The following is a 10940-nucleotide window of genomic DNA, read 5'->3' as shown; positions in this document are numbered from 1 at the left end:
TTCTGTCTGTCCCAAAGCTGTGTAGCTTCTGAGGTCCTCACTCTCACCATAACAGACTGGAGCCTAGGCGAACCAGAGCAAAGATGGCTCTCCTGCCAGCTCAGGCCTTGAGACTCCTCCTGGGCAGACACCCCTCCTCGGGTGGGCTTATTTATTTATTTATTTTTTTTCAAAAAAAATGCGTTTAATAAATCGTCTTTCACAAAAGATAAATTGGAACTTTGGGCATCGAAGGCTGTTGATCTGACTGAACACTCCAGTGGCAAGCAGGCCAGAGGCATGACAGCAAAGACTCCAACACATTTCAATTTGTCAAGCTGTGACTGTTAACTGACCTGATTACTAAAATACTGTGAGCAACACCTTAGTTCATCCTTCTTATAAGCCTGTTTATCTGGTCTTCCCTGTTGACTGCATCTCTACCTTCTACAAAGTGAATTATCTTTTTCTTCAATCTAACTCATGGGGAAGATAATTTGAAAGGGCCACAGGAAGTTAGTTGCTTGTTTGAAGCATTTCCCAACTGTATAGACCTCATGAGTTAGATCATCAATGCAGACAATGTTAAATGTACCAAGAGATGGAACAATCAAAGAATTATTTGTCAAGGCAATCCACTTCTTACTGATTTCGCCATAGCCTCGCTTGTAGATAAGCTCATTTACTGCCTTTGGTTTGGGGTAGCCTCATGCAATGTATGATTCCACAATCCTCACATGCTAGTTGAAGCCTTTTTGAGCTTAACAAAGGTGCCATTGAAGACCTGTGGTAGAAGTAGAAACTCCAATACCTGTGGACCTTTGGGCTCACTCCCTGGATACCTCGGATGCTGATGACAACCACCAGTTTTGGTTATGCGGGCACATAGAAGTTCCCAGCTTTCTTTGCCATCCTGGCTATGCAAATCTCAGTCCTGTACATCTGCCTGAACTCCTTTTGATATAGTGCTTTGCCTTCTCATAGATGAGCTTCCTCCTTGCATTTCCCAGTGTCTTCAGGGCAAACTCCTCCCTCAGGAGCTTTACCTCCAACTCTGCAAAATTCTTTCCCTTTTTCTTAAGGGTTTCTGGCACAGAAGGAATCTTTTTCTTAGGCAAATGAATGGAAATATCATTCTGAGTAAAGTAACCCAATCACAAAAGAACACACATGGTATGCATGTACTCATAAGTGGATATAAGCACCCAAAACTTGGAGTACCCAAGATACAACTCACAGACCATATGAAATTCAAGAAGAAGGAAAAACAAAGTGTGGAGGCTCCAATCCTTCTTGGAAGGGGGAACAAAATACTCACAGGAGGAAATACAAAATGTGTGGAGCAGAGACTGAAGGAAAGGCCATTCAGAGACTGCCTTGCCTGGGGATCCATCCCATACACAGGCACCAAACCCAGACACTATTGGGAATGCTGAGAAGTGCTTGCTGACAAGAGCCTGATAAGGCTCCTGAGAAGTTCTTCCAGAGTCTGACAAATACAGAGGCAGAAGCTCTGAGTCAATCATTGGACTGAGCACAGGGTCCCCAAAGGAGGAGTTAGAGAAAGGACTGAAGGAAATGAGGGAGTTTGCGACCCCATAGGAAGAACAATATCAACCACCCCCCCCAGAGTTCCCAGGGACTAAACCACCAACCAAAGAGTACTCATAGAGGGAACCAGGGTTCCAGCCACATATGTAGCAGAGGATGGCCTTGTTGGACATCAATGGGAGGAGCAGCACTTCCTGGGAAGAGTGGATGCCCCCGTGTAGGGGGATGCCAGGGTGATGGGGGATGAGGGAAGGGGAAAGTGGGTGGGTGGGAGACCACCTTCATAGGAGCTGGGGCAAGTGGGATAGGAGTTTGAGGACAGGTACCCAGAAATGGGATAACATTTGAAATGTAAATAAAGAACATATCCAATTAAAAAAAATAAGCTGCAATTTTAAAAAAATGAAAAAAATAAAAGAATTTTTGGCACAGCAGGTTGCAGAAAATATTAAAAAATGGACCTGCCAACTGTCCACAGGGCAGGACCTGTGACAAGCAGGAACCTTTTTAAGGGTTTGTGGCACAACTGGCAACCTTCCTTTTCTTCTCTGGAACAGCCTCCGTGGTGCCAGCCGGAAAAGGAGAGAGCGAGATGTATACTTTAGTATACATATACAGATATGCCATATACCCTAATCTTACATCATATACAAATATAAACTCGAAATTGATTTAAAATATTCTTAAAATGTCAATATAAGACTTCAACTATACAATTTTTAGAGGAAGACAGGTGAGCACACATCAGTGGTTTGGGTGAAGGAGAATTGAGAGTGGAGGTCTGTGGTCTAGGTGACCAAGAATTGAGAGTGAAGGTCTGTGGCAGCCCCGTGTCTTCAGGTTCTCATCATGCTCTCTGAAAGAAGAATATTAAGAAAAAACATCAACATGAATGGAAGAGTATGTTTAAATTCCAGAAAATAAAATCCCTCTCAAACTTGCAATTGACAAAATATGTAAAATATTTAAAATAGAATAAACCACATTCATGAAAAAGTAATGACTTTAAAATTGAGTTTATGGACTTAATTCAATGTAAACTGTGTAGCATACAAAGTCAAACCAATGCATTATTGGAAAGTTAAGGAACACAGACTAGAATATTTATACAAAGTAGACAAAAACTGAAACTTAAATTGTATATGCAGATAACTCCTAATTCCTTAATAATAAAACATTTTATTAAAATTATGGTACACCTATAGGAAAACCAAAAATAAAATTAAAATATATGAACAGAGAGTATTATTGCTATAATTAATCAAAACTTTCCTTCTCATTAGAACAACTTTAAATCTGAATAAAAACATCCCAAAAATATTTTCATCTATTTTACCCCCATGAAATCCTATGAAAATTGGGGCCTATCTTTCTTGAAAAGAGAAACACTCATTTGCATGTGCACACATATGCACACATGGACTCACACATGGAAGAACACATAGGTGGATAGCCTCATGCAGAGATATGCATGCACATACAAATACAACATCCTCATAGATAGATTAGAAGACTGAAGGCAACAAAATTTACAATAAATGAATTTCAAGAGATTCACAGGAATTCTCCATTTAAAAAAAGAAAACAAAACAAAACACATCACAAAGCTAAAGAAGCAGAAGCAATGACCCGCCAAAATGAAAGAGAAAGACATGTAGAGGCAGGGAATATGTAAAATAGAAAGACTACATAATTTAAAGTTAAAGTACCAAGGCATCTGTTCAAGAAGACTGATAACTTATAATACAAAGAAGTCAAATCCTATTCAGATCTCAGTCAAAGATAACACAAATTATGAAAAGCAAATCTTGAAATCACTGAAGAGAGAGAAAATGACATGTGCTACACAGGACCACAGTGGAATGAATCAGAGGTGACTTCTCATTACTAACTATCAGGCTCGAGGTTGACAGGAAAACATTTCAAAAGGGCTAACAATGAAACAGTAAATTTTGAAATGTACATATAATAAAACCATTTCACATAAGTAAATAAATATACTTGCTTATAACACAGTACTGAGAAGACTTCAGACCAGTGGATCAGAAATGAATCTGTGTTCTTCCTAATGGAAGTTAAATGTACAGAGAGCATGGAACAATATAGAAGAACTTGATATATATATTTATATATAAATCTATTGGATATATATTAATTAAGTGCAGCTATAGGAAGTATGGTATGCTATATGGTAGCAAATGTTTAGGAAGCTATATGGTAGCTTCTTAACTTGTTTGAAAGTTATCTAAACGTCCTCCAAAACCATTTATTCTGTTATTAACAATGTCAATAGTAGCACAACTTGAATTTACAAGCATAGTGACAGAATTTTATAAATTATACATACATACTGCATTCTCTGGAATCCTATTTGTAATCTCTCTAGAATTAGGGGTTGCCAAAAATGTAAGTTCTATAGAAAGTTAGATCATACTGTGCCCCATAAAGCAACCACGACAAGCCACTTATATCAAAGTGACAGGTGAAAGTACCTTTCAAAGGAATCTCAGGCATACTCCGACCTTTATCGGTGTATCTTACTGATTTTTTCCCCCAGGAACTGGCCTCAGTTGAAGCCAGTATACTTTGGTTTTCTTTGCATCATGATTAATCCTACTAAAATACAATAAAAAGTAATTAACCCAAGGGAAATGAAATTGTTTAGAGAGTTGAAACAGCACTAACACTAACTAGGTAATTCAAGTATGGGTCACAAATATATTAGTTTGTCTTTTATCTATTTTAAGTGAATCAGTCAAGGTTTAAAGGACTGTTGTCTTAGTTAGGGTTTATATTGTGGTGTAGAGACCATAACTGTGGCAATTCTTAGAAAGGAAAACATTTAATAGGGGCTGGCTTGCAGTTCTAAGGTTCAGTCCATCATCATCATGACAGAAAGTATGAACGACACACTGGCTGACATGATGTTAAGGAAGTCGGGAAGAGTTCTACATCAGGATCCTCAGGCAGCAGGAAGAGAGTGACAGTGGTTTGACCTTCTCAATCCTGATGCACAGTGGTACACTTCCTCCAGCAAGGTCAGGCGTACTCCAAAAGGCAACACCTGCAATAGTACCACTATGAGCCTATGGGAGCCATTTTCCTTCAAATCAACATAGCTGGATTATAAACATAAACTCAGTAACACCTTTTTCTTTCAGTGAGGACAAGTTTATCATTGTATTACATGTTGGCCCTTGATTTATGAATTTTTAACTAGATTAGAGAGCAAAGATACATTGATGCCTAGATGAAGTCATTATCTTAGCAAAACACTGTTACATAAATTATGAGATAAATCTCCTCTTGCTTTTTGGAGTAAATTAAAGGTAGAGTGGTTTGACAATAGAAGAGTCCTTGCCCTCACTGGAAACACTTCTGTGTTTACATTGGCTTGTATTACATCATCTCATTTTGATTCACTTGTTTTCCAGTACTTTCCACTCACTCTATGTTTGCAGTGGAACAATAGAGAATGGAGATGATAGTTTATCTTTCAGTTATTTTTTATCTTCCAGAGAAATGAGAGTTAAACCCAGACTGGTTGCTAGGCAAGACAACAAATCCATTAATTCTTTTCTCATGGTAGTTACCAGGCATCATCCCAAAGCTATCACCTCATAAGTTTGCACAGGATTAGAGACCAGGAAAGAAGGCAAATTCAACCTCAATAATAAAGTTGGCTGTATTTCCATGACTGAATTCTACATCCAAATTTGATCCATTACTCCATCAAGGTTAATGACAACTTATAACATGGGCCTAAGAATTAAATGTAGAAGCAGCAACTAAAGGCAGGCTATTTGAATATCTGAAAGAAATAAATGACATTTTAGTTTAAAACTTTACAGAAAGAAGACCTTGTTCTTCTGAGATAGGTTATGGCAAAACATAGCAGATTTTGTAAATATCTAAATAGTTTAATATTGTTTATAAAATGAAAACTTTCTAAGTTCTATAGTGAGAATGTAATTTCCTCTTTTATACAGTCAGGTGTTGTTTCAAATAGAAAGAGTTAATACTAGTCTATGATGCCATTTGGCTAGCTTGATTTTTGAGCTCTGACTGACTAGTTTTACAATATCACCCTAGATAAAGAAGATTAGATAAATCTGAATATTATTCTCCTATAGAACTTATGGGTCCAATTATCTATTGTCTCCCTATCCAATTCATGTATGTGTTATGTTTTGGCCAATGTGATTTAAAATGTTTCTCATTTTAAGTTAATTTTGCTACATACCTGATGAGTCTATATTTGAATGATGTTAAAGGTAATATAATTAGTTATTTACTATTCAGAATTGAGTTAGAATTTTATTTGATATCTATTTTATTTGAGTATTCATATAATTATTTTTTAAAGCATGTACTTCAAAAGATAATGAGCATTGCATTTATTCTGAAAGTTCACATAAAAAGTTTTGCCATACTTCAGGCTCATATCAACATAATCATAAGAAAAATTAATTAGAATATGTGATGTATTTGATAAAACATAAGCTATTTTTAGATGGCATTCACAATAACCTTAGAAGATCCACATAGAATGATTGGTTAAACAGAGCTGGGACTTTGAGGGATGTTATTTCATTTGTGTTATGACAACTTTAACATCTTAAAGACAGCGGAATTCATTTGGTGATATGAAACTGTAGGCTGTTCCTTACTAGGCATCAGTGTTAATGTTATGTTCCTAGAACTGGTTGTTACATTGAATTGCTTCTGTTAAATAATTCATAGTGTGTTGATGTTTTTTGTGACTAGATGGTATGTACCAGGGCATTATTAACAGGTGGCATACTGTTAACAAATGAGTCCAGTACTGGTGTACAGAAGCAGGGCTCTGTGGGGGAGGAGGAAATTATGCTGCTGTAGATTTAGAAAGGAGACTACATGCATTCATTATGACTTAGAGACATTCAAAGTATGATTGACTATTCCATGTCTCACACAGGATATGAACAAGATGAGAAGATGCCAGGACTGTAACACTAAACTGAAGCTGAAAGAACTGCAGGAAACAGACACATTCAGCAGGGACTGATGTCAATAGGAAGAAAATTGAAAGGATAACAAAGACTGAAAACCTATGTCACTGAAAAGAATAATAATGATTAAAAAAACAAAACAAAACAAAACAAAATCAAAAAACAATCACAAGACCTTAAAAACAACCTAGATCCTAACAGAAGTAACAAACTTTTAGAAAATATCCACTTAGCTCAGTTCTTATTACCTAATGCATGCCAGTATTTAGCAGCAATAGCATAAATCCAAGGTATGTTAGAAAACAAATTGACATATACTTGTATACTGTGAAAAATCAAGGACAGTCTGACAAAGACTGGAAATTACAGAAAATACTTAGACTAACTATAATTTTTAGGTTAAAAGGATAGAAGGAGAAATTGATAATAAAAAAATGAGTGACATGGATAGAATACTGGAAACTTCTTAAGATTCTAGCCATCAAATTCAAGACATTGAACATGCTACTCAAGCACTCTATTACAGAGATAAAATTCAGCCCTGGAAAGATATAAATTTTAAGCAAATTAACAAACAAACAATAAAGTCCTTGAAGAAACCAAAGGTACAGTAACTGAATTAAGTCTACCTTTAATGAGCTTATCAGTAAACACAGCATAGCTAAAGCAAACATCAATAGTTTGGTAAATACTTCAATAGAAACATCTCAAGCTGAGAAGCAAAGAAAAATAATTATAATAACAAACAGAATACCAAGGAAGTATGTGTACATGTATCAAAAGAACTATACATAAATTGGAATATGAGAAAAGAACAGACAGCCAACTTAAAATACATTTGAAGTAATAATGAATGAGAAATTTTCAAAATTAATGATAGACATCAAATCAAAGGTCTATGCAGTTCATGGAACAAGATACATGGTAAACATAAAAGAAAACCACTTATTACTGTCTTTTTTCAATTTCAGAAATCTAGAGACAAAGAGATGATAAAAATATTTCTGGTTGGTTGTAAGGAAGTGTCATTCCATGGAAATATAACTAAAAGTTTGAGCAGAGTTTTTGTCATAAACCAAGAGAGAAGTCAAACATGTAAAATAAACAAATCACCACATTTAAAAAGCACCAATCTAGAATTCTGTATCCAACAAAACAGTCCTCTAAGTTATCAGCTTAATAGGAAGTCTAAAGTAAAAGATGAAGTAATCCATCCTGACTGTATGTGTCTCAGTAAACTAGTTAGGAAGACAAAACAAAAAGATGTAGATCTATAACTTAGATCTTGATATAAACAATGATTATAAATGGATTACATGATGCTATGCTTGAATGTGAACTGTTCTCCCTAGTCTTGGGAACTAGTACACCTGTCCTCAACTTTAGACACTATTTTGGGACTGGACATTTAGAAGCTAGAAGCACCCTGGAGAAATTGGAACAGTTACTGGGACTGAAATCTGAGATTTTGCCACCTGGTTCCATTTCACTTCTACTCCTGCTTGCTGGTCCACCACAATGTGAATTCAGAAGTTCCACTTGGACATTCCTGCAGTCATATTCCCTGAAACTGCCAAGTTTTTCCCTCTATGGACTTTAATCACCTAAACTAAAGTCTAAAAAAATTTTTCTGTATCATTGTTTGTATCGAGATCCAACTTATAGATCTATAAATGAGAAAAGTAACAAAGGTAGATTCTATATGTTTTTATATTAATGTACTTCTAATTGACTATATCAGAATTATAAACAGAAATAATATTAGCTACAGGTAAGCAGAGTATCATAGGAAACAAAAGAAAGTGACAGAGGAGTCATTATTATAAGGTAACTATCCTACAGTAAGTGTAAAACTACACATAATGACTTGACTCATATTGGGTTAGCACAGGAACTGGATACAAAGGTCTTACAGGAGAGGAATTGACACACAATACCTCAGTTTGATGATGGACATAGAGAAGAGTGATAATCAGATGAATAGTATCTTTGTTAGACATAGTATTAAGAAACATAATATTAAATGAATATGAATATTCATCTTCTAAACCTATACCCGCACTTTAGTCAATGGAAAAACATTAAGCAACATTAAAAACATTCTTAGTTGAGTAACATAAGATAGCCCTCTTCATCAGTCATATTCAAAACTGCCAAGGCCATTAGAGAAGAGGGAAGTATGAAAACCATACACTGCCAAAGCAGCTAAGGAGGCTGAGGAGTTCACAAGATATACAATCTTAAATGGTTGCCTGGATTGATAAAAGTGCATCAGTAAGAAGTAGAAAAGATTAACAAAATGGATTTTAGTTAGTGATAACATAAATTTTTTTCAATAATTGTTATAAAAGTGCCATTCTTGGTTCAAATATTATTAAGAAATAAAACTACATCTGAGGACATATGAATTCTATCCTGCCTTTTGCAATTTATAAATCTGAAATTCTTTTTAAAAAGAAAAGATGAAGTGGACTACAATGCAAAGTAAAACAATTATGTTTTTTTTTCTATTTCTACTTGAACTATGTCAAAGCAAAGTGGCTAACACTCCTAGTTATGAGAGCATGGACAGAACACAGGCTAAGGCCATTGATGTTGATGGAGCACAATGCTAGTCTATCTAGAGTGTGTTTTCAACTTTTATCTCTGAAAACTATAATAATGCAGACTTAGGCCCAACAAAAATACCATAGCCTTCCAATAAATCCCTCCAGTGAAATGAAAATATCTTCTTTAGAAACCCCATTGAGAATTTTGAGATTTTCAGAGTAGTAAGCTATTTGTATTTGGTAGATCAGTTTTATATTTGTGTACCCTATTGCTAGAATTTACCTGTTACTTTCATTAAAATTCTGGTGATAGGCAATCACATTTATTCATTAATAGAATTAGCTAACAAAAACCATAAAACACTATTGAAAATTTTTAATGGAGTTTAAATAGTTTTGATTCTGAGCATATGATCTGTGGTCCATGAACTTGAAAACATAACAATCCATATCAATCTTAGGTACTCCTAATAGGAACAAACCCATACTTGGATATAATAAATTGAACCAATACATGAAAAATGCTGATAATGAGGCTGGTGAGATGGGTCAGAAAGTAAGGAAATTTGCTACAAAATGATGACGAGAAAAACATACAACTATCTTCAATGAATCAAGTGTACTGCAAAAAGATATAGCATGTAGTCTGCAGCCATGGGTTTACTACAAGATGCCTAAATGGAGATATATCTATATCTATATCTATATCATTTATATCTATATCTATATCATTTATATCTATATCATTTATATCTATATCTATATCTATATCTATATCTATATCTATATATATATATCATTTATATCTATATCTATCTATACATACATACATATATATATATATAATCTCCACTGGAAGAAATTATTAAATATTCACCTATAACACAGATATAAGATGTAAGAGGGGGTAAGATACCATTTGCATCAGGAGTTATTGTATATATTTTGCTTCCTTTTTCAATTGAAAATATTATTCTCTCATTCAAAGTATTCTGACCACAGTTTCCTTTCCATTCTCTCTTCTCAGCTCCCTACCTTCCACCTCTCTCTGAGATCCATTCCCTCTCTATTTCCTCCTCAGAAAGCAGCAGGAATACAAGAGATGACAGCTAAATGAGACAAAACAAGACACAGTAAAACAAAGCAAAAACCCTCATACCAAGGCTGAACAATGCAATCCAACAATAGGAAGAGTCTCAAGCATAGACAAAAAATTAGAGAAATACATTGGTGCTGGGTAGAACAGAGATGTAGTGTAGAACCAAATACAACTAGAAAAAATAATGAAATGATTCCTAGTACTATTTTGCTATACTCATACACCAGTGCTTTGTCCAGTTGTCATCAAATTTCCAGCAGCAGATATATTTTGTTCTAATCACTTCAATAAATATGTAAATCAAGACATGGATACCTGCTTCCCTTTGCTTACTGCCCTATACATTGACTCCTAACCTTCTGTACTGACATAGAAATGCAAAAATAGAATCAACACTGATTTTGTTTTGTTTTGTTTTGTTTTTTATTACTGAAAAAGGAGGTTAACTTTTCTGACTGGAGTGATTAACCTAAGTATGATGAAGAATTTACTTCACTTACAACATTTGGCATGAGTCTATTCATATCTGATAATAATGTTATGTCAATTAGAAAAAATGTGGAAAGTTGCATTTTCCAGAAGAAAAGACTACTGTGATAGCTATTTTCTGACAACTTAACATAACCTTAGACATATATGGGAACAAAGAAACAATTGAGGAATCAATACCACCATGTTGACCTGTAGATACATCTATCGTGCCATTTCTTGATTAAGAATTGATTTGGGAGGCCATGAGATGCTATGGGTTGTGTCATCTAGGGCAGGTTG

At 35.0% G+C, this 10940-nt stretch overlaps 1 pseudogene; it reads right to left on the bottom strand.

The window, feature by feature from the left end:
- Nucleotides 1–455: 455 nt before the first annotated feature.
- LOC110325159 lies at nucleotides 456–2157 on the bottom strand (annotated as a pseudogene).
- Nucleotides 2158–10940: the final 8783 nt, after the last annotated feature.

The sequence above is a fragment of the Mus pahari genome, chromosome 8, assembly GCF_900095145.1.
Source record: "Mus pahari chromosome 8, PAHARI_EIJ_v1.1, whole genome shotgun sequence".
Taxonomy (NCBI): Eukaryota; Metazoa; Chordata; class Mammalia; order Rodentia; family Muridae; genus Mus; species Mus pahari.
This window is presented reverse-complemented; position numbering and strand designations above follow the sequence as displayed.